Genomic DNA, 24606 nt, shown 5'->3' with positions numbered 1-24606 from the left:
AGAGCAAGGTAATGACAAGGCAGGGCAGGTTTCCTCTGAGGCCTCTGGCCTTGGCTTACAGATCCCTGCCTCCTTACTGCTTCTTCATAGGCCTGCACACCAGTGTCTCTCTGTGTATCCATATTTCCTTTTGCTATAAGGATATAAGTCACTGGATTAGGACCAGTCCTACTGGCCTCATTTTAACTTCATTACATATTTAAAAGTCCTGTATCCAAATACAGTCCAATCCTGAAGTTCTTAAAGTTAGGGCTTCAACATGTAAATTTTAAGGGGGCAAAATTCATTGAGAAACATTTGGCCAGAAATGGAAATCTCTTCTCAACATAGGCAACTACACCAGGTAACACGAATTTCATGGGTTTTTTTATTAATTAAAAAAATAACAGTGTAATGCATTACAATTCTTATTACACATATGTACCACAATTTTTCATATCTCTGTTTGCATATAAAGTATTTTGAAACCCAATTCGTGTCTTCATACATGTACTTTGGATAATGATGTCTATCACATTTCACCATCCTTGCTAATTCCCTGCCCCCTCCCTTTCCCTCCCACCACTCTTTCCTATATAGAATTCATCTATTCCTCCCATGCTCCCCCTCTCCACCATATCGAAGTTTCTGGGATACTAAGAAAGCAATACTAAGAGGAAAATTTATTGCATGGAGTTCATTCCTTAAAAAAAGAAAAAGTCAACAAATAAAGGACCTCACACTACATCTCAAAGCCCTAGAAAAAGAAGAACAAATCAGCAGCAAAAGCAGTAGACGGCAAGAAATAACTAAAATAGAGCTGAAATCAATGAAATCGGAACAAAAGAAACAAATGAGGGCTGGGGATGTGGCTCAAGCGGTAGTGTGCTCGCCTGGCATGCATGCGGCCCAGGTTCGATCCTCAGCACCACATACAAAGAAACAAATGAAAAAAATGGCAAAACAAAAAGTTGTTTTTTTGAAAAAAATAAATAAAAATCGACAGACCCTTAGCTACGCTAACGAAGAGAAGGAGAGAAAAAACTCTAATTACCAGCATATGTGATAAAAAAAGGTAATATCACAACAGATACTACAGAAATACAGAGGATAATTAGAAATTATTTTGAAGTCTTATACTCCAATAAAATAGAAGACACTGAAGCCATCGACAAATTTCTTAAGTCATACAAACGATTTGCCCAGATTGAATCAGGAAGATATACTCAATTTAAACAGACCAATATCAAGTGATGAAATAGAAGATGCCATCAGAAGCCTACCCACCAAGAAAAGCCCAGGTCCAGATGGCTACCCAGTCTAGTTCCACAAGACCTTTAAAGAAGAACTAATACCAGTACTCTTCAATTTATTTCAGGAAATAGAAAAAGAGGCAGCACTTCCAAACTCATTCTATGAGGCCAATATCACCCTGATCCCCAAACCAGGCAAAGATACATCAAAGAAAGAAAACCTCAGACCAACATCTCTAATGAACATAGATGCAAAAATTCTCAATAAAATTCTGCAAATCGAATACAAAAACATACAAAAAAGATTGTGCACCAAGTGGGATTCATCCCAGGGATGCAAGGTTGGTTCAACATAAGGAAATCAATAAATGTAATTCATCATATAAATAGACTTAAAGATAAGAATCATATGATCATCTCAATAGATGCAGAAAAAGCATTTGACAAAATACGGCACCCCTTTATGTTCAAATCACTGGAAAAACTAGGGATAACAGGAACATGTCTCAACATCGTAAAGGCTATCTACGAATTTCATGTTTTTCTCAGAGGAATTCCTCCATTCTCTATTGTGGTCAGGGCCTGCTGCTCAGTTTGCTGGTTTACAATCTTGTGTCAACACACCCATAGAAATTTCTACTCTCCTTCCTCTGGGGGCTAACCTGAGTCATCTTCTTCCTTGCTCACATCTTGATTTTAGTAAAAAAAAAAAAAAAAAACATTTTGTAGCAAATTCCCATGAGTTGTACATCTCCTGTAATCTTTAATATTTACAATACCTTTCTTTCAAACGTTTTACTTGACTAAAATTTTGCCAAGATATGGAGTACTAAGTTGAAAATTATTTTTCTTCTGAATATTGACAGCATTTTCCTTTTGCCTCCTGGCTTCTAGTATTACCATCAAGAAGTCTGAAGACACACATATTCTCCATCCTGAACTTTAAATGTTTTTTTTCTTTTTTTCTTATTATCTGTGCTCTCATTTTAGTTCTACCTTTAATGGTCTTTCTCTTATCTCATTCTCTCTAATCCACTTAGGTTTTTCCTATTAATTGTCCTATAACAAGTGGACTTTTTGAATTTGACAATTTGATTTTGGAGAATTTGATTGGATTATATTTTCGATAATGTTGTTCACTATTATTTCTAGGTTCCCTTTCTTTAATTCTGACTATGTATATATTGTTTTTTCTGCTTAATCTTCTAATTTTCTCACATTTTGACCCTTTTTTCTGTTATTAAGTATTATTATTCATTTTACTATTTTGCAATCTTCCAAGGCCCTGAGGTTTAACTTCTAGGCCTTTTATTGAATTTTCTATTTGTTACTCTATATTAGGCTGGCTCCCCAAATGTTTCTTTCTTTTGTTTTGACTAGTTTTGGTTTACAGCATATACTATTCTTGTTTTATGTACGTACCAGATTCTTATATTACTATGAAGATATGTATTATGTGACATCTTCCAAATATATATTTTAAAACTGATACCTTTGCCCAGAATTATTTGGTGCTGTTCACACTTCCTCTGATTTCTCTTTACTGCAAGCTTTTTGTTTGTTTATTCATTCATTTATTCTTTCTTTTTCTAGTTAGGAATTCTCTCAAGTGTCTGGTAATTCCTATTGTCTGAATGTATGTGGGAAAGAAGCTCTAGAAAGCTGTTCAAACTCAAGTGAATGCAGGGGTATTTTCATGAGGGTTTTACTCTAAGGTGATCATCTGTGATTCTACTCTGCAGAACTCTAGACATTATTTATGTTTTATATGTATACACAGAATTTTCACTGGACCATGTCCTCAGATAAACCTGTCACTGTTGTTCATGGAGATAGGAACCTGGCTGCAAGGATTCTGTAAGACATGGAAGGAGGAAGAAGCATGTGATATTCAGTAAGGCAACTGGCTCCTAATTTCCCTAATTTTAGCACATGCTGAGTGTCTCTGAAAGGAGAGTATCCTTAGAGCAAATTCTCTAAACAGTAAACTTCTTTTCCCAGGGCTAAGAAAGTAAACAGCAATAGATATATGGAAAAATTAAGGGAATCTGCTTTTCTCAGAGACTTTTAATTGTTATTGGTACATTTAGTCCTACTTATAACCTTACTTTCAGAGGCATCTGGTGCCTCTATCTCCTGAGACTTGAGGTTCCGTTGCAGAACGCAGCCTGCTTCTGATTTGTTTCCTCTTTCAACCTAAATTTCAACTTCCTTCTGGCTCAGCCAGTTGCCATTCTTCCACCTGCTTGCTAGTTTCCAAAAATTCTCGTGGGTTCTCTAACAGAGAACCAAACCGTCTGTTCTTATGGGTATCAATCATTTTATTCACTCCCTATCAACTTAGTAGAGTGTCAGGAGGAAATAGAATGCAATTGTTTAACTGAAAGCTCCCAAATCCACATTGTAAAGGGTACTCTAGAAGATATCATGTATTTATTTCCTAATGCTTAGACCTCCCTTGTGACCCAAAGGCATTAAAGATACTGAAAGACTGAATGTATTGTATACCTAAGTTACACCCGAAGGGAAAAAAATTACATAAGTCAAATAATTATAGAAACGCAAGATTATGTTCAGTTCAAACTCATTTTTTTCAGTGTATATGTTTGGAGTACCTACTATGCCAAACCAATTAAGAAACTACTGAAGTATTGCTTGAGTAAATTGAAGAGGATCTGGTCTGAATATCCTAGTAAATGAGGAAAAGGAGGAGAGTAATGATTTTTTTAAATACATATTTTAAATAAACTATTTTGCAAGTTTTCCAATTATTTGTTTGGTCTCTGCCCAACTACTAGTTTTCTGGGGCTGCTATAACAAAGCATCAAAAACTGGATGGCTTAAACAACAAAAATTTAGAAGTCTGAAATCAAGGCATTGGCAGAGTTGGTTTCTTCTGAAAGCTGTCAGGGAACGATCTGTTCCAGGCCTCTCTCTTAAGCTCATAGCTTGCTGCTTTCATGTCAGTTTGGAACTGTTGTACATACATGTCTGTCTCAATTTTTTTTTTCTATTTTGATATGACATCAGTCTTTGCAGATTAAGGCTTGCCCTAATGGCTTCATTAAAACTGGATTGCCTCTGAACATATTTAGTACCAACGTTCACATCTGAGGTACTAAGAGTTAGGACTTCAACATAAGAAGATTTGTGGGAACACCATTCAAATCACAGCAGCTTTCTTCAAATGAAGGTTGAGAAAATTGGTTAGGAATTATAAGAATGAGTAAGAACTTTAGGAAAATTGAAGGAAGGCTACCTTAGAGCCTGCCACATTCAAGATTTAGAGTCCTAAATTAGTGCAACAGAGTATGCCTAATCGATGCTCCAGAAATCGTCAAAATATGTGCTTGAAGACCTCGGCTTATTTTGCCTTTCTCCCAGTCACTCCAGAGGTAATTCAGCACTCTCATTTGTCCATGAACCACAAATACAGCTAGAGATGGGATTATTGGTTTAAAAAATATAATTGGTACCAGTACTCAGTCAACATGAATAGTGCACTTTTAAAAAATAATAAAATTACAATACATTTTAAAATAATAGAAGTAAAACTTTAATACCTTATTTTATTTCATTATAAGTTTATAGAACTTTGACCTAAAAAATACACCACAAAGACCCTATAAATCAAATATTACCAAACCGAATTTTATCAAACTCACCTGGGGGTCTTTTAAAAATATAGAGATTTCTGATTCCCACCAGTGATACTCTGAATAAAATTTTCATGAATGTATATTTTTTAGAAACCCTACAACTGATTCTAATGCAGACTGCCTGATCCATCTGCTTTGTTTTAGTGTTGATGAAATTGAGGCCACTTTAACAAAATTACATATTGTAGGATATATTTAACAACAACAAAAAAAAGGTCTAGTTCTGTTTTTATTTCCATCAACAGAAAACTCAGAGGATTAGTATGAACTACTTGATTATAACTTTTTATTGATACAACAATGCAACTTTTCTTATATTAAGGCAAAGATAGCTAAGCAATCATTGCTTCTCTTTAGTAAAATTTAAGGTCAATATTTATTATTGGAAGATTTATAAAAATCAAACAAAAATCTAATATGAAAAGCACAACTTACGAAAGTAGAAAGTAGATATTAGAAACTTACAGATGATGTCCTATCTACTTCACAACGGCTGCTCAGAATAAAACAGGCCTCGGCATCATCCATCCTAAATACAGACAAAAAAGCAAAATAATTACACACTGAAATATTACTTGGAGAATAGAATTTCAACGCTTGGTCCATATAGTACATGTAGACTATGTGCATCCTTAAGCTTAAGCAAAAGTTGAATTTCTAGCAAATCATGACTATATTTGGCTGAATAAAAAAAAAAAATTGTTGGATTATCTATATAACTCAGTAGTTTATGACACAAGTACAGATATTCAAACTTTATTTTCTTTTATGATTATATATTTTTATAAAGATTTTGCATAAATTAAGGGATGGTATTGAACCTTATTTCATGACCAATTATATTTCAACTGCAATGTCAGTTAAACTAAGAGGGTGGGAACAGAGCTCATCTGCATTTATAAATCAAACTCCAGTGTTTATTTCTATTTCCCTGAGATAATGCATTGTTGTGTTCCAAACCTCTTCCCCTCATGCTAGGGCTTTATAGTTCTTAAATTTAGTGATGCAGCAATATGCTCGAGTGCTTGATACATGATGTTTTAAAGCATAAGATGTATATTTTCAAAATTAGGGATGATTTATCTTTCTGGTACACTATGATAAAATAAACCTTTTCCCCAAAAAAAACCAAAATTTTTTTCGATGGACAGCAAAGATAAAAAAGTTCATGAAATTAATTCAAACCAAACAGTTCTGAATAAATGTTGAGCCATGATTACTGAGGTAACATTTTCTAAACATCATTTTCAACAAAGCAATTCAAAACTCATGCAACTGACCTTTGAAACTTGTTTGGAGAATCCTATTCCTTGCTCCTTGCAGGGGGAATTGTGTTGAAGAACGTGTTAGTTAACATTACATCCCACATCTTTTATGTGAAATTAGGAATAGAAATGAACACAAAAATGGAAACTGTCACCCTACGTCTTTGTCAACCCATCCTTTTTTGAGTTTTATCAGCTGGCTCCCTCTCATCCCTTCATCCCCTTTCTTTTGGGGGGATTCCAGTAAAGGACTGTTTCCTGTAAGTGTGATTGCTTTTTCTGAGAAACCATTTTCAAATTTTTAATCAGACATTGATTATGTTAATCCTAAACAGTATCTAGCTTAGATCTAAACAGTTCAGATTACTTTCTGAGACCAAAAAAAAAAAATCTTTCATTTATCACACAAATTAATAACGAACATTCTACAGACATTATGTATGCTTATTGGGTGCAGAACTTAAATCATACAATAAATTAAGCATTCTGTTTATCTACACAAATGAATATGAACATACAGATTATATTACTGTCTAAGCAACAATTCCTCTAGAGCACCCAAATAATGATGAACAGAACCCATGGCAAACACCTAAATTCAGGGATTGCTTGATGTGCTTGGAACATCTATGATTCAAAAAACTCTCTTACATAAAACAACACATTTCATCCACCATAGTACTAATAAACTCTCAGAAACACTTATTTACCAGTTTTACTTTTCATTATATCCTGGTAGTTTCTAGTGTGACCTCATGCTTTAGAAAGTGAGTCATTAAAACAAACCTCAGTTTAACTTTGCCATTTATGAATCAAAAGTAATGTCAGAGTACTTAATTGCTAGGTATGTAGTCACCACTTGAATGATTAAGCAACAAAAAAGAGCTTTTGACTTTTCCTCTATTCTTTTTATTATCAGACCATGCGCTTGCTCATGCTCTCTCTTTCTTTCTCTACACACACACACACACACACACACACACACACACACGCCTTTCAGGGGGCAAAAAAAAAGCTTATGCTCTAATATTCATGAGACTTTTAAATCTTAAGTAGCACATAGGTCAACTCAGGATGAACATGAAGACATGTTTAAAACATTTCAAGCATCAGGAAACATCTAGCAAAACTAAGGCTTTCTTTTCACTTCTGAAACTAAGGACCTAGTATTGATGAAGCCCTAATTTCCAGAGGCCCATGGTCTGCCCACTCTTGCTTCACTCTGCTCATGTGGCAGAACCTCCAGGCCCTAGATTATATCACCTAAAGCTAAATTGGCTGGGACATGTACAACAGGAAGAGGACAGTTCAGAAAGACCTCTAACCCTCTAGATTCCTTCAGCCTCCAGGGATTCTTCTGTCCCTGATCCCAGAAAACACAAGTGCTTTCTGCCTAATATATTTTTGTAAACTCTTTAAAATTTAAAACTTGACTCATTACTTTTTTGTTTGTTTTGTTTTGGTGCTAGGGATTGAACCCAGGGCCTTCTGCATGCAAGGCAAGAACTCTTCCAACTGAGCTATATCCCTAGCCCTTGACTCATTACTTTGATATCTCAAATAATGCTTAGTCCAAGATTTCTATTTTCAGAATCAAAACAATATACAGGGACTCTGAGACTACTGTAACAGTGAGTCAGGATACATTCGCCCACCTCTGACAGCTTGGAGAATTATACCATGCCACACTTCTCATTGCAACTTGTGGACACAGTCTGCTGAACATCTTTCCCTAAGGTAAGGCTGGGAAAGAGGAGCAAATAAACCAATTTTATATTTTTAACATTTTAATTGGACTCAATAGAAATTAGCAGAACTAAGGCTAATTTCTATTTTCAAACATCCTTAACACATTTTGTAACATTGAAAATTGCTGAGATTTGGAAGATAAAAAGGATATTAAAGCACTCAAAACCACAAGCTGCAAGATGGAAAACAGATAAGGATACCTACTTTGCTCTCAGCAGATCCTGATCTTTAAGAGCGGAACCCTGAAGGTAGATAACTCTTTGAGACCACATTGGAATCTGTAATACCCTTCGAACTTGCACATCCATTTCAGTAGGACACAAAATCACCACATAATAATCCTATTCAAAACAAATTGGGAAATGGGGAAAAAAACAAGAATGCTTTATGTTGTCTTACTTAGGTAATTAAAATATTTGAATATTTTGAAATACAATAAAATTGAAATGATCTCCTGCTTATAGAGGTTTATATATAAACTTTAGCATAAATTAAATAAATTACGTTTAATAACATTATACTATAATAAACACAACTGAGACAAACAGAATTTCATAAATCATTCCTCTTTACCTATTACAATCATATTAGTACCACAAATGGAAGTGATTATACACCATATACTCCAAACCCTCTTTTAGCCTATGAAGTATTAGTTGTAACTATAGAATGATTCCAACATACATACTTTGAATGGCACATAGAAGTGTTTAAGAACCAATTTCTCCTTCAAGTTATTACTTTTTAAAACAAAACTGTGATAATTATTATCATTTGGTAATATTTTTATGGACAATAATTTACAATAATTTTTGATGAATGAGTAATTCATAAAAACATTGAAAATACTGACAAAAGTAAGTGAAAGAACTTGGGTTAAAAAAAATTTCAAAATATATGGTCCCTTGGAGAAAATACTAAATTATTCAAAGAGATAATATGGTTTAAAACAAAAGGATCTGTATGACTTAAAATTCTTTGGTGAACATTCACTATTTTATTGCTCTAAAATATGCCTGGTGGAAGTTTTGGAGTTTTAAGAATTCTCTATATTGATACTAGATAAAACTCATGATTATAGGATCAAAATTTTCCACAAAAGAGATTTTCCTTATTAGTTATAATAGCAAACTAGATATTATAATAAGAAAAATTTTAAATCCAAAATACGAATGAAAATTTCTCTAAACCACCATTTAATTGATGAAAACAGAAGATTTTTATATGATATAGTTATCAGTTTTAAAGTAAGTTTTTTAAATGTAAAAATATAGTATTTAAAAGCTCTAAAAAATATTCACAAATCTATGCTTTTCCTTTTAATAAAGGAAGAATGAACAAACATACTCAGCAATGTCTCCATTACCGGAACTATTTAACCCCATGACAATGATATATTGAGGAAGGACCAACAAATCTACATTGACCATGTATCCTGAAAAGTAGAAATATCCAAGGATTTCATCTGCTTAGGCAAATTAAGAAACTCTTCTGAATTCGTGTTCTCGATTCATCTAGTTACTGTACAATTTTGGGTCATTTACTGCTACTATAAATAGTACCTAGTTATACTCCAGGAAACAAACCAACAAAAATAAATAAATGAATAAAGAGGAACTTCCAGACTTCCACATTTCTAGCAGCAAAACTTCATGAAATTCTGTAGCATTCAAGTGAACAGATGATATTGAAATGGTTCCTTCATTGTTTTATTATACTTTATGTTTAAAATTCACTGTTTCATAAAAATGTCATTTATGTTTTATCCAAGGGAGAAAAAGCAACCATTTAATTCAAAGAAAATCTTGCTTTCTGAATTAACATAATTCCATCTGTCTTTTAGTGTAGATACAGAAAGAATCTGAAAATGCTGTTTATTCCTCCAGCATTTTTTCTATGTTCTTGGCTATATTTGTAGTTCTTCATTTGCTCTCTATACCTTTGGTTGTATAAATTAAAAACCTCCAAATGCAGGCTGCACTGTGAGTTAACTGAATTTGATAATATATTAATAGGTATGATCCAGTATCATGCATTAAATGTACCTGTAGTCTTGGATGAGCATAGAATTCATTTAAAAAATCCATAAGTAAATCAATCTTCAGTGAGCTGACGCACAGAACAACATGCTTTTCAGTCTGAGCTCTATGTCGACTATAATTGCCACCTGACTTTTGTCTCTCCATCCACAAATAGGCCAGCTGTTCGAACTGTAATATATTTTCGAAATGTGAATGAATAACATCATACATGAAAATACAAAAGAAAATCAATCTAGTATATGCATCATTTATTAGGTACAGTCAATTTCTTAGGTGAAGTCATTGAGATTCTAAGTATTCTCTTCAACAACAGATTTGTCATATGATTTCTTCAGAGATTATAAGTGTCTGCCATGAGTTTCAGGTATCTAAGGAAATAAATTACCACAATTGTGTTACTATATCACATCAGGCCACTAAAAGGCTTATGCCTCTATTTATATACAGAATAATGTGATAAGTTATGCCATATGCTGAGCGAAATTGTCAGCATCCCTCCACATTCTCCTGTCAGGTTCTACCCACATGTCATGCAATGGGAAATTCCCTTATCAAGACACAAAAGCCACACCACACCCTCATCAGTATCTGGAGGAAGTGGAGCGAGCAAGGGAAGAGTATAAGGAAACAAGACATAGAAGGTAATTTTTGTGGCTGCAAAGGATGTATTTAGATACACTCATTGCCAAAATTGTGTAATGAACATGCAAGTTTAATTTACACTTCATCATATCTCTGTTCTTACATGCTCACTTAGGAGCACCCAGGGGTCATTACAAGAAAGAGTTGGCAATTACTTCTATTTATCTTAAGTCAAATTTTATATCCCTATCCTTTTGCAACCTACTATTCAGGTCCCAAAATGCTGTATACTAGTTGTAATACCATGTTCAAATTTTGGTTTAGTTGAACATAAATAATCAACTTCTAATCCATTGAAGTTTACGGCTTTTAGGTTTATTTTCAAGAGTTGAGAGAAATTGACCCTTCACAAATTTGTTTCTTTAGTCTATCATCCAATAATAGAATCATAGTGTCCCATAATTAATGTGATTTAACACTGTCTATATAAAGAAAAGCAACTCAAAAAATTAAAACAAGATGTGAGCTATCAATTGTGTCTGAAGGAAGAAAACACCTCACTGTTTCTAATAAAGCAAAAAAAAATGGAATTTCTGAAATAATTTACATAATTGATTAGATATAATAAGAGAATGTGGCGGTATATTACTGCTAGATGAATAAGGCACCCAGTATTTTTATTAAAATATGGAATATTCAATTTTACAAGACTTTGAACACTTCTATAAAATTTAGCAAGATTATATTTACCTGTATGGGTAAAACCACAAGAGCAACACAGATCATAGCAACAACAAAAAGCTTGGAAGACCACGTTTCAGGAGTGACGTCCCCGAAGCCCACAGTAGAAAACGTCACAATGCAGAAATAAAGGGAATCAAAGAGATTCAGCTTCTTTCCTATTCGTTCCAAATGTTGGATTCCACAAATGCTAAAGAAGCAAAAATGCATTAAAATTAAAACTCTGCAAATTGAACATATTATTTCTCACAATTATTATTTTGAAAGTCAAAGCACATTTAATAAAACCATTCAACAGCGGATCTCTTACATTTCATAATATTTTCCCCAGAGAAATATAATATTGAAGTATTTTATATACTAACCAGATATAGTCTTATTTTGAGTAACAGCCAAAAATGTTAGCCAAAATATCATAAAGTATATTTGAATAATGATTCAATTAATGGAGTTAATTTCTTTGGATAACACACAAAGATACTGAAGGCATGTTAAGGAAACAAAGGACAAGAATTTGCTAAATCTAATTTCTGTAAAAATATCAAAAGTCATTTTACTGTATATATACAAAGTCTTTGAGTTAACAATTATCCAATGCTATAGTTTGTTGTCCCTGACAAAACACATGATCAAATTTATTTATCATTGTAATTATGCATTAAGAAGTGGGACATGTCCACTCTCAGTATGGATTAATGCCTGTGGGAGTAGGCTTTTTTTATTATTTTATAAAGGCTGCAACAAGATACAATTCTGTAGGAGTAAAATATAACATCCTGTATTTGAGTCCAAACAACCAATTCTATCTCTAGTGACAACAGCACTACATGTTTGGTAAAAACCTGTCAAATGAATTATGCTTCATGAAAGGACAGAGAGAATGTGTAGGGAAAACAGGCTTTTTAATCAACCAAGAGGAAAACTAAGAATTTAGCTAATCCTACCGGATATCCTACCATGTCCTGAAATATAATTATATTATATAGAAGTAGGTTAAATGAGAGCCCTACAAAGACTTTTGGTCCAGTCAACCTAAGGCCATGCAGAGAAGGTATGGAACCTAGGGGTGTACTAACTAAGGTATAATGAAAAACTTTGAACATTTAACATGGAAAAAAGAACTCCAGTGAAGATGGTAGCAAACTTCAAAAGTACTATCATGAAAAAGAATCATGCCTTTTATAACGTGAGAATAACGCAACAAAACACCATTTTGCAAGTAGAGAAAAGGTCTTCACTAGGACCATCACTGAGAGCAATCATGTAATTGCTCTTAAAAGTTAAATAAAACCAACTGATAGAGGTTACAGAAAAATAAATCCAGTATTAATATAAGGTAGAATTTTCTAAAAGTTAGATACAGCCACAAAAGAAAAGGCTGGGACAAGGGAGGACTATGGAAGAAGGGTGTGACTACACTAAATATGGTACTAATAACTCAGGAAAGGTTGGACCACATTAAATCCTATCTCTTTCAAAACTAAGGACCTAGTATAAAATAAAAGGAAATTTTTAAAAAGCAGTCATAAAACATTTTAGATGAGTTAAAACAGACAGACTTGTCACCAAAATAGACTTGAGATGACAAAATGTAAATGTAAAGGAAAAATTAAAAAATAGAAGTCATTTGCCAAGGCTGTAAATGGGAAGAGCTTGAAGCCTAAAAGCAATGGGATAAAATTCAAAGAAAAAATGTTCACTTTTAAATTAAAAAAATATATATATTTAAGAGGCCAATTTAATCTCTGCAACTAGGAGAAAGGAATTATATCTTTAATATAGGGTTCTGTGGTCCAACATAATAGCCACAAGCCAGATGTGACTACTTAAATCCATTAATTAGATTGATTTTAAATTGGGAAACATTGAAAATTTACATCTTCCATTGCATTATCCACATTTCAAGTATTTAATAGCCATTGTAGCTAGTAGCTACTGTCTGGATATTTCCTTCACTGCAGAAAGTTCTACTGGAAATTCTGTTTATATTAAACAGAATAGTAATTCAATAATAATTGAATTCAGAGAATGCATTAGATGAGGTAATAGAAGAGCTGAGAGACCAAACAGATGGTTGTATAGCAATCCAGAGACTAGCAACAGCAAGAAGCCATTACAATCCCAAAGACAAAGTGCAGAGTCCAAACCCCAAGATCACCTGGAACAAGATGGAACCACAGCAGGAGTCTTGAGTGGAAGAAACATACAAGAAGCCGCCCTTGATGAATAGATACAATATAAAGATGGGGAAGGGAAGAAATTGACCTTTCTATTCAACCAGCCAATCTCCCTCCAAACCCTCTAATGGCTGATCACAGACAACAGACATGTGACAAAGAGACCTTGGAAATACAGCAAATAAGGATTTGATCTTTGTTAAAATGGATAGAGCCAGGAAAAAAAAAAAAAAGAAACAAGTCTGAGGTCAAACAGGATAAGGCCTGGTACTTGTCCTACTATGTCCTCATGTGGCAGAAGGGACAGGGACAGGGAAATCCCTTTTGCAAAGATATTAAATCCATTCTTCTCTCTCTCTCTCTCTCTCTCTCTCTCTCTCTCTCTCTCTCTCTACTGGGGATTGAACTCAGGGACATTTATTCACTGAGCCATATCTCCAGCCCTTTTTGTATTTTATTTAGAGACAGAGACTCATTGAGTTGCTCAGGGCCTTGCTGAATTGCTTAGGCTTACTTTAAACTTGTGGTTCTCCTGCCTCAGCCTCCTGAGCCACTGGGATTACAGGCCTGCACCACTACATGCAACCTTAAACCCATTCTTGAGAGCTCCAAGAAAGTGGGCTTTAATCCATGGGAGTGTTCTATTATAGCAGCACAAAGTGAACTAACACACCAAGTGATTCTCAAAAGAAATCCATAAATGGGACAATCATCTAAGCAAAGCCATTAATGGTGTGAAAGTAAGAAACTGTTACAATGTACCCCCAAATTGGAATTGTTAAAATGGCATTAGAAATATTGCTACTACTAGTTTCAAAAACCATTATGACTAAGAATGATAAACATATTGTGCATGTTGGAGAGAAATACAGCAACTGCAATATGAAAATTAGTGCATAATTGCTATGATTTGAAAGATGACATTCTCTCCAAAAGTCACAGTGAAACATAAATCCTCAATGAGGCAATATTTATTAATGAGGCAATATTTATTAACAGGTGGGCTGTTTAGGAGGAAATTAATCATGAGGATAGAGCCTGGATAAGGCTGGAGAGAACTAGCTAGGCCCTATTAGCCTATCTGCCTTTTGTCATGTGAGAATAAAGCAAAAAAAAAAAAAAAAAAAACAACAACAACACTATTTTGAAAATAGAGAGAAGGTCCTCACTAGATACTAAACCTAGGGGGTCTTGATCTTGGACTTCACAGCCCCTAAAACTGTCAAAAATAAGGTGCTTTTTGTTTGTTTGTTTCTTTGTTTGTTTATAAATTATACAGTATCAGGTATTCTTATAGCAGCAGACCAAAAATATGGATAATAAAGGCCATTCTAATGAGTTATTAGAAATGTGGAATATTTTATTGGAAAGCAGAGGAACGACCATCCTCATACAAAGTGGTATAACTTGGCTGAAATATGTTTATGTCCTAGTACTTTGCAGAAGGAAGGAAGAACTTAAGAGTGATGAACTAGAATATTTGGCAGAAGAAATCTCTAAGTAAATGCTAAGGGTGCTGCATGGTATCTCCTGACTGCTAAAATGAGAGAAGAGTGAAATGGAGTAAAGATGGAATTTATAATCAAAAGGGAAGCAGAACATAAAGATATGGAAAATTCTCATCCTGGCCAGATTGCAAAGAATAAAAATGGTGTTCAGGAGAAAACTCCAAGGGTGGGAGAATGGTAGGGACAGAAGGAAGCCAGATGCCAGTCACCCAGACAATGAAAAAGTAATTCTGAAGGTATTATGGAGCCCACTCTGGAGCAAAGAGGTTTCAAGGAAGGAGCCCGAGATGCCTGTGGCACTTTGTGCCCAAGGAAACCTCAATTGTGATCCCTACATTCTAGCACAGTGCTCCTGAGCCACAGGTGTGGCTCACAGGGGCCCAAGTGTAGCCTCAGCAGGCACAGACATGGCTCAGGCTGCTGCTCCAGAGGATACAAGTGGTCAACCTCAGAGCAGGCATACAGTGCTGACTCCGCGGGTATGCAGACTACATGAGCTAGGAAAGAAGGGCTGCTTCTACCTTGACTTCAAAGGATGTTCTGGACGGCCTTATGGCTCAGGAGATGTGCCATAGTGGTGCCACTAGGGAAACTCCTGAGACCCACTGGTGGAGTTTCTCCTGGGACACCTTATATGTAGAGCCACCAGTGTGCCTGAGAGAGCTGGAACTACCAGATTTTAAACTGTGAAGTCCACTTTGTGGAATGTATCAAAAAAAGCCAAGGAAGTGGGAATCTCTCAGTGTCTTAGTGGCCAAGCCCTTTCTAGAATGTCCAAAACTTATAACATGTAATCAAAGAAAATTGCCCTCAAACCTCAGGATTTAGTGCTGTTTTCCTCAAGGACTTGATGACTATACAAGATAAGACTTTTGGAGCTATTGGGAAGAAATGAATGAACTTTACAGGAGAGTGAGATATGAATGTGGGGGAATCCAAGGTGGAATTCTATGGTTTGAACATTTGTGTTTCTTCCAAAATTTATGTTGAGACCTAAATTCTCAATGCAAAACTATTAAAAAATGGGACTTGGAAAGTGATTTAAGTAATGGGCAGAGGCTTCATGAGTAGTACTAGTGACTCTATAAAAGAGATAGGGAGAATGAGCTAGGACCATTTTTGCCCTTCTGTTTTCCACCATGTGAGGACATAGCAAAAAGGGACCATGGTGGAAGTAGACAGAAGGTCCACACCAGACAGCAATTATGCAGCACCTTGATCTTGGACATCCTAGAACCTGGAGCTGTCAGAAATAGATTTATGCTTTTATAAATTACCCAGTATCAAATATTTTGTTATAACAGTAAAATGAACTAGCACAAAAATAGAATACAATTCAGGAGAGAAAAAAAAAGAAAGAAGGGTGGGAGAGGATAAATAAAGTACTGATACATGTTACAACATGGATAAACTGCAGAAACTTGCTGAGTAAAAGAAGTCAAATGCAAAAGAACACACATGTTTATGTTTATATGAAATATCCAGAAAAGAGACAGAACGCAGATTAGTGGTTGCCTGGAACTGATGGTGGGAATATGGAGATGGAAATGTTCTAAAACTGGATTGTGGTGATGGCTACAAAACCCTGTAAATATGTTAAATTAGGATTGAATTTACACTTAAAACGAATGAATTTCATAGTGTATAAATTGTGCTTTTATAAAGCTGTCAAAAAAATCAGTGTGTGGTTTTGGACACCCACTAGAGCTTCTGTGTACAATAAGCAGACAGCTCAATTATGATGGCGATTCAATATTTAAATCCCAAAATTCATTTTCCAGTCTTTTTTAGATATTCTCCCTGTTTGTCTATTATATATCATAAATATTCAGTTGTCTAAAATCTCTAAATATATCTATCCCTCCCGCCCTTGTAACATCAAAGTCTCAGGTGGGGAATTGTTAGGCAAAAGAATAAGTACATATGTAGATCATTCAAGAAACAGAAGAGGGGAAGGAAGGCACTTATTTTAATTCTGAAAGAGAAACTGTTCTTGTTTGGGGTTCTTTTGATTTGTTTTGTTTTGTGTTTTTGGTTTTTGGTTTGTTTTGTTTAACTCCAGTTGTCCAAAATAGTTCAGGAAAATTGCCCTTGTTCTCTGCTTTGGAATTTTTTGTGATACACAAGAACACTCAAAACAGAAAATTGATTCATATCAAGTTTATTCGCTCCGCTACTCCTGGGCAATATTAACAACTTAATTGTGAAGCTATTCAGATGGAAGTCTAGTATAACTAAAGAGAAGAAATGTATAACAACAGATATTTTTGTGAAGTTAGGCCTTTTGAAATGTTATATATAATAAGATATATCTGAGAATGTGAACAGGTTATACATAACTTTTAAGCTTTATTAGAAAATAGAATAAAGAAAGGAAGATAATTAAACCAAGTTACAAATTTCTAAGGAGTCAAATGTTATCTGAGTTTGTTACATTTTCCTTGACTGGTTATCTAGACTTAAGTTACCAAAAAGTGTTCTACTTTGCTTCTTGGTCTTAATCTATCCATTCATTAACGTAACTTACTGTTAATGGCCATATTCAAATTATTTAAACACAGCTTGAAGACAGCTCAATAACAGGTTCAAAAAGGCTAATGGATTCTCACTGATTAAAGTGAGAATCTCTAATTTGTGTTATAATAGATTATTATAATAGCTGTCAAAATAATCAGGTCTCCCTAGGTTCATCTCCCCTTTGCAATAATGATATTGTTTCTCCTGTCAAGATGTGAAGTCTGTATTTCCACCTCCTTGAATCTAACCTGGCTTAATGCTTTGATCAATTGCTGAGTTAATCAATACAAGTAATAGGTTATAGGTTATAAGATTAGGAAATATATAAATAAAATACATAAATGAAATAATACAGATTACAGGATTCTAAGATAAGTGTTATAAAATTAGTGATGTTAAGTTACCTTAGTTTGCCCTAGTTATAAGGTAGAAGAAGTAACCAGTAAAGCAGAAGAAGTAGCAATAAAATAATAATACAATTTTAAGTTATAGGATTTAATGTCGTTAGCAGTAAGACATAGACAATATAAGGTGATAAGTGTGTGCTCATAGGTTAACTGTAGTTATAGACAGGTACAGACAAGCATAGGTTAAGTCACAAGTAAGTATAGGCCAATAAAACAAGAGTTAAGTATGAAGTGTAGTTATAGACAAGCCTAAATAGATATAGCCATAGTAACTCCAATTTTATGATTCCCATGTGAAACTGCTATATAAGCAGTTTTTAAGAAGTATTTTTTTAAAAAATTGTTTTTCTGTGCTTCATACACCTACAAATGTACTCGAACCCAGGATGTACAACCACAACTGTGCTCAAACCCAGGATGTGACTAATGATTCTGCTCTACTAATTACTTTTCTCAGTCTTTGTATCCTGCTTGCTGGCAATTCTCAGATTCCAAAGGATGTGGTTTTCTTCCTTAAATATTGGAACCACAGACTGCCCAGCACACTTCTATCAGAAAGCCACTTGGGCTCTGGCAGTAGTGTCCCTGGCCAGGAAAAGATAGATAAAATGAAATTCTTTGATTCATTTCAAACTCAAGCTTAGTGTGTTTTCTGAGTGGTGTCCCCATAATACAATAAATATGGTAGAAATAGCATTGTGTGATTGCAAATACTAGGCCTTAAGAGTCCTTGCCAATTCTTTCTCTTATTCTTGAATCCCTGAGACCACCATATTGAGGACTCTGGTATGGTCAATGGAAGCCATGGATTAATGTAATGTCTACTTGAGGCCACATGTTCAGCCAGCACCAACTGCTAGACATGACAGTGGGGTCATCTAGAATCCTTCATTTGTCAGGCTATCAGATGACTAAAATCAAAAGAGTAATTGCAATTGAAATTAGCAGAAAGCTTAATTACTAACCACAAAATTGGAAGAAATAACAAATTCTACTGCTTTAAGGCACTACATTTTGGGACATCTTGTTATTCAACAACAGATACATGCTAAATATTGAACTATAGATTCCAGCAAAAGGATCTAATTTATTTTTGTATTTTTGAGTACATTAGCTCTCCTTCACTTATGGTTTGACTATTTATCTAGCATAACATATAAACCTTGTCCCCTATATGTCTACCTTTTTTCAATCTATTCCTGAAATCTCTCTTTCCAATACTTGACATATATCCAGTTTTTTTAAGAACTACCTCAGTGGGACTTTCTTCATGAAGTCTGTCTTGAACCCCAAGGTACAGAGTTCCCTCTGAATTTCATGTATGTATAAGTTCATGTATTGGTTAGGTGAACTTTTACAACAATATGTACATTTAACATTTAATATTTATCACCCCTACTCAACTATCATCTACCCTGGTAACAATAATTTTTATCTATATTTTAATTTCTGACAGTATAACAGTATTTAGCACAAAATACACAATAGCCAAAAATGAACAACAACAACAAAAGAACTGGTTAAACTCTTCTCAAATAATATAGACTAGACTCCAAAAAATATTTCATGGATATGTATTGATTTCTTATTACTGCTTAATAAATTCCCTAAAACATAGCAGCTTTAAACACTATCAGTTTATCATTTTACAGATTTCTACAGTTGTCTGAGAAACTTCTGTGGTTTTCTTAGACTCATATATGTGACTGTGTTCAGCTCGAGCTCTGGCTGGAGAGCAAGCCCTGCAGTGGCTTCACTCTTGTGCTGGATGGTCAGTATTCAGCATTGGTGAGAGTGCCTCAGTCCTTCCTCATGAGTGCCTTGTATTCTCGTGGTGGCTTGACTGGCTTCCTTGCTGTTATCAGAGTAGCACTCCAAAAGGATCAAGATGGATGATGCAAGTCCTCTCAAGATCTAGATTTTATCTCCTTTGTTCTATATCAAAGTACATTACAGACCTACTCTGATGGAAGGAGTGTGCAAATGGACTCAGTCTCTTCATGAGAGGAAATATACTATATTTATAGCCAAGTTTTTAAATGTGACAAATCATATAATTGACAGCATCTCTCATAATCTTTAAAAATCTTAATAAGATATATTTTGCTTTGTCAACTGTAGTCAAAGGATTTAATTTCCTTAATATAAATTCATACTTAAAATCATTTATAAGAGTTTTTGGAATCCTTATGTAAAATGTTATAAGGGTCACAGCTTTGTTCACAAATACCAAGGCCATTACATTTTTAAAGGATTTTTAAAATATCTTCTACAAAACTAAAGATTGTTTTTGTAATTTCTGTTAAAAATGACACTGGAATTTTGATAGGAATTACATTAAATCTATACTTTTTTTTTGCTTTGGGTATCACTGACCTCTTAATAATATTAATTCATTTAATTCATGAACATGGGATATTTTTATACCTATTTGTGTCTTCTTTAATTTTTTTTCCAACAGTTTTTTGTAGTTTTGAATTTCGAGACCTTTACCCTCCTTGACTGATTTTACTCTTTTTGTGCTATTATAAATTCAGTTGTTTTCTTAATTTCTTTTTTAGATACCTTGCTGTTAGTTTATAGGATCATAATTGCTGCATGTATGTTGAGTTGGTGACCTGCAATTTTACTGAATTTGTTTATCAGCTCTCATCTATCAGATTTCTCACGGTATTTTTTAGGGTTTTCTACATAGAAACTCATGTTATCATCAATAGAGACAATTTCACTTCTTCCTTTCCTATGCAAATGCCTTTTATTTCTTTTTCTTGCCTAACTCCTCTGGGCAAGGATTTCTAGTGGTATATTAAATAGAAATGGTGAGAGTGGGCCTCCTTGTATTGTTCCAATCTTAGGGGAAACACTTTCAACTGCTCACCACTGAGAATAATGTAGCTGTGAGGTTGTCATATATGGTCTTTCCTGGGTTGAGCTGTAACAGCATTCAACTTGAGGTTTAGCTGAAGGAAAGCTTCATGATAGCCTTATATCTACCACCCCTCAAAAAGTCAATCTCATAGAAACAGAACAGAAAGGTAGTTACCAGATGTTGTGAGGAAAAAAGGCATGAGAAATAAAAAAAAAAAATGTTGATTGAAAGGTACACAGTTTCAGTGACTATAGTTAATACATTATGTATTTCCATACTGTTAAAATCAATATTAACATGTTTACCACACAGGACAAAATTATAAATTGGTTGAATGATATGTTAAGTAGCTTAGTTGCATCTTCCCGTAACGTATACATAGACTCAAACATTACATTAGATCCCAGAAGTATACCCAATTAATATTGTCAATTAAAGATAATCTTCTTAATAAATACCATTTTCACTAAATAAATTTAGTTCCTCTATCCAAGTGAAAAAATAAGGCAGAAAATACAAGAACAGAGAAATCCTTTTAAATTGTAGGCCAGATTTTCTTTCTTGTTTGTAAATCTTAATGTATTTTTATCATGGTCAGGGGAAAAAATCCCAAAAACATTTCTGGCTCTCCAACATCTTTAAATAGAGTTCTGTTACTTATACCTTCGAGACACACTGACCTATGTGCTGTTCCTTAAACATGCCAAGCACACACCTAACTCTTTTCTCAACTTCATCCCTTAGATTTGTAATACATGCCCCAAAGTTCAAATTGAATCATAAATTTCCTTCCTAAACATGCTCCTCTCACTCTTAATCATCAGTTCATGATAAATCTAGTTTTCCAGTTGCTTAGGCTAAAACCCTGGATTTAGACTCCCCTTTGCTCATAACTTACATCCATTCTCAGCACCTCACTGTATTTAGTTTCCAAATATCCAAAATCCACAGTCACTACTCACCCTTTTACTGTGACCACAATAAGCCAACCATCATTACTTCCCTGAACTGTAATAGACACTCCCAGCCTTGAACCAAATAGATTAACATATGAAAACTTGAGTCAGGCCTTGTTATTCCTCTACTCAAATGCCTGATGTGATTATTGCACTTAGAATAAAAAGTAGTGTTCTTTCATTTTCCTAGCTCATTACCTAATCTGACCCCTCACTGTGTCCTTAACGTTTACTTTTTACTCTTCTTCTTGTGGTTTCTTCTTTTCCAGCAACACTGGCATTATTGCCAAGCACACTTATGGTAAAGACATTGGCATTGTCTATTCTATCTGGCTGGAACTCTACATACCAGACAATCCCATGACTAACTCCTTACATTCTTTAAGTCTTTACGAAAATGCCACTGAATCTATGAGACTTATCTTGATCATCACATATATGTCTAATCTTTTGTAGGTTATTTACGTTCTTTTAAAAATATCCATTTATAAGCCAGGCACAGTGGCTCGGACCTGTAATCCCAGTGGCTCAGGAGACTGAGGCAGGAGGATTAGAGTTCAAAGCCAGCCTCAGGAAGGAAAAAGTGAGGAGCTAAGCAATTCAGTGAGACCCTGTCTCTAAATAAAATAAAAATAGAGCCAGGATGTGACTCAGTGATTGAGTACCCCTGAGTTTAATCTCTGGCACCCTCCCCCCAAAAAATTCATTTATAGTGTTTGTTATCCATGGCCTGCATTCCTGATGGTGGAGGCCCATTTGTTTCTTCTTCAGTATTACCATGAACACCCAAAATAGTGCCAAGCACATAATAATGTTCATTAACATTTTTAAATGAATAAATGAGGATCTGATCATAAAATACATAGACTTCTACTGCCTATATTTAAATGACCAAGACATTTTTCGTGCTTAGATATAAAACAAAAATAACATATGAAAGAAAAATAAAAGCATGCAAAACTGTTCATTAGACTACTGCTTTCACTGTGGAATCTAGTATGACTAGTAACAAGATTAGAAACTTTTTAGTGAATAAAACTGGACTCTTATCTCACACAATACACAAAAATTAACTCAAAGTGGGTTGAAGATTTCAGTGCAAGATCTTAAGCTCAGAAACTCCCAGAAGAAACATAGAGAAAAATACTCTTTATATTGGTCTTGGCAATAATATCTTGGATTGGCATCAAAAAATTAGGTGACAAATACAAAAATAGACAAGTTGAACTAATCAAACTGAAAAGTTTCTGGGAAGAAACAATCAACCGAATGAAATGGCAAACAAAGAATAAGAGAAAATGTTTGTAAAACCATCTATCTGTTAAGAGTCGACCGGGCTCCAAAGAGTAATTTCCCCATCCCCCAAGAGAGCCGCCCAATGGTGAGCCCTGCTGACTCTCATGATCCTTACCCACCAATCAGACTACTAACTTCCCCGTCCCCCAAGAAGAGCTGTCCAATGGTGAGCCCTACTGACTCACATGTCCCTTACCCACCAATCAGAAAGCACCTGGTGCCAACTGTCAAACCGTTAAACTGTTAAACTGTCATAACTGTCAAACCGCCCCCGGCCCTATAAATATGCAGAGCTATTCCTCAATAAACTGGCATTTTCTCCAACGACAAGCCTTGTTCTTACTTACACTATCCAATAAGAGATTTATTTCCAAAGTACATAATAATCTCCAACAACTCAATTTCAAAAAAAAAAAGGAGAAATGTTCAAGATCATATTTACATGAACTACCTAAAATAGTCACACTCATAAAAGCAGAAAGCAGAATGTTATCTACTAGTAACTGAGAAAAAATGAAGAATTGATCATTGGTGTTCATTGCTCAATGGATATAAAGTTGAAGTTATGCCAGATGAGAACATTTGATTCAGGAGATAATATAATTATCTCTTGTTAACATAGTGCCTATTACTAATAATAAGGTAGTGTGCATTTTAAAATTAGTTAGAAGGGTAGTTCTCATAGTAAGATTTGTTATGTCTCTCTATGTCACAAACACACACAATTACAAAGAACACAACAAAAGTTTCTGCAGGTGATGAATATGTTTAGTATCTTGATTGTGGCTTTGGTATCATAGGTGTATGCATAGTCAAACTCATTGAAATGTAAACATTATTTTTATCCACTGATTATATCTCAGTAAAGCATAAAATAAATACTTCTTTGCCAAATGAGGCAGGTGCAGTGCTAAATAAATCTATTAAACTTCCCACAACCTTTAATCAATAGCAAATCAGATTTTACTGTCCCTACTAATGAGTGTCTATAACTTCAGCATTTGTATCAGTTAGGAATATTTAAAAACTATGATAAATGAAGAATTTGTAAATATGAAATGCATGTGATGTGCTTAGTGAAACTCATCCTAACTGGTATAATGTACAAATAAAATTAAAAACTGGCTTGTTAATTATAATTGACTTTTGAAATATGAGATGTATTTATTTAGTCCCATTACATTCTGAATTTTCTGTGTCGCTAACATTTAGAATGATTTAAGTAACTTTGCTCCTATAACTATTTACTGACCAAATGTTTGACCTATAATCCTCTTGATGTCACTGTTAGTGGATATTGCAACAATAAGTTCAAGACAATCAGGTTAGTTAGTATATACTATAACATTCAAACAAGTTGTCCAGTTGGTGTTTAAAGGAAAAAAATAATCACTCTCAATATTAAATAAAGGTTTGCCTGTAATAGGTAAGCAACCTGGACCCTGTTGTCACTTTCACTTTCATTTTTTAAACTATTTCAGTTTTTGCTCTTTTCTAAATATATATACATATAATCACCTTCTTGAAAGTTGTGAATGAAATTTTGAAGAAATTTGCACAAGCTTATCAAATTCTAGATTATCCACATCATTTTTTAAAAAGATGG

At 34.4% G+C, this 24606-nt stretch overlaps 1 pseudogene; it reads left to right on the top strand.

Annotated features, from left to right (window-relative positions):
• LOC139707795 (abnormal spindle-like microcephaly-associated protein homolog) overlaps window positions 1-24606 on the top strand; it is a 110695-nt pseudogene that overhangs the window by 44023 nt on the left and 42066 nt on the right.

The sequence above is a fragment of the Marmota flaviventris genome, chromosome 12 (genome assembly GCF_047511675.1).
Source record: "Marmota flaviventris isolate mMarFla1 chromosome 12, mMarFla1.hap1, whole genome shotgun sequence".
Classification (NCBI taxonomy): domain Eukaryota; kingdom Metazoa; phylum Chordata; class Mammalia; order Rodentia; family Sciuridae; genus Marmota; species Marmota flaviventris.
This window is presented reverse-complemented; position numbering and strand designations above follow the sequence as displayed.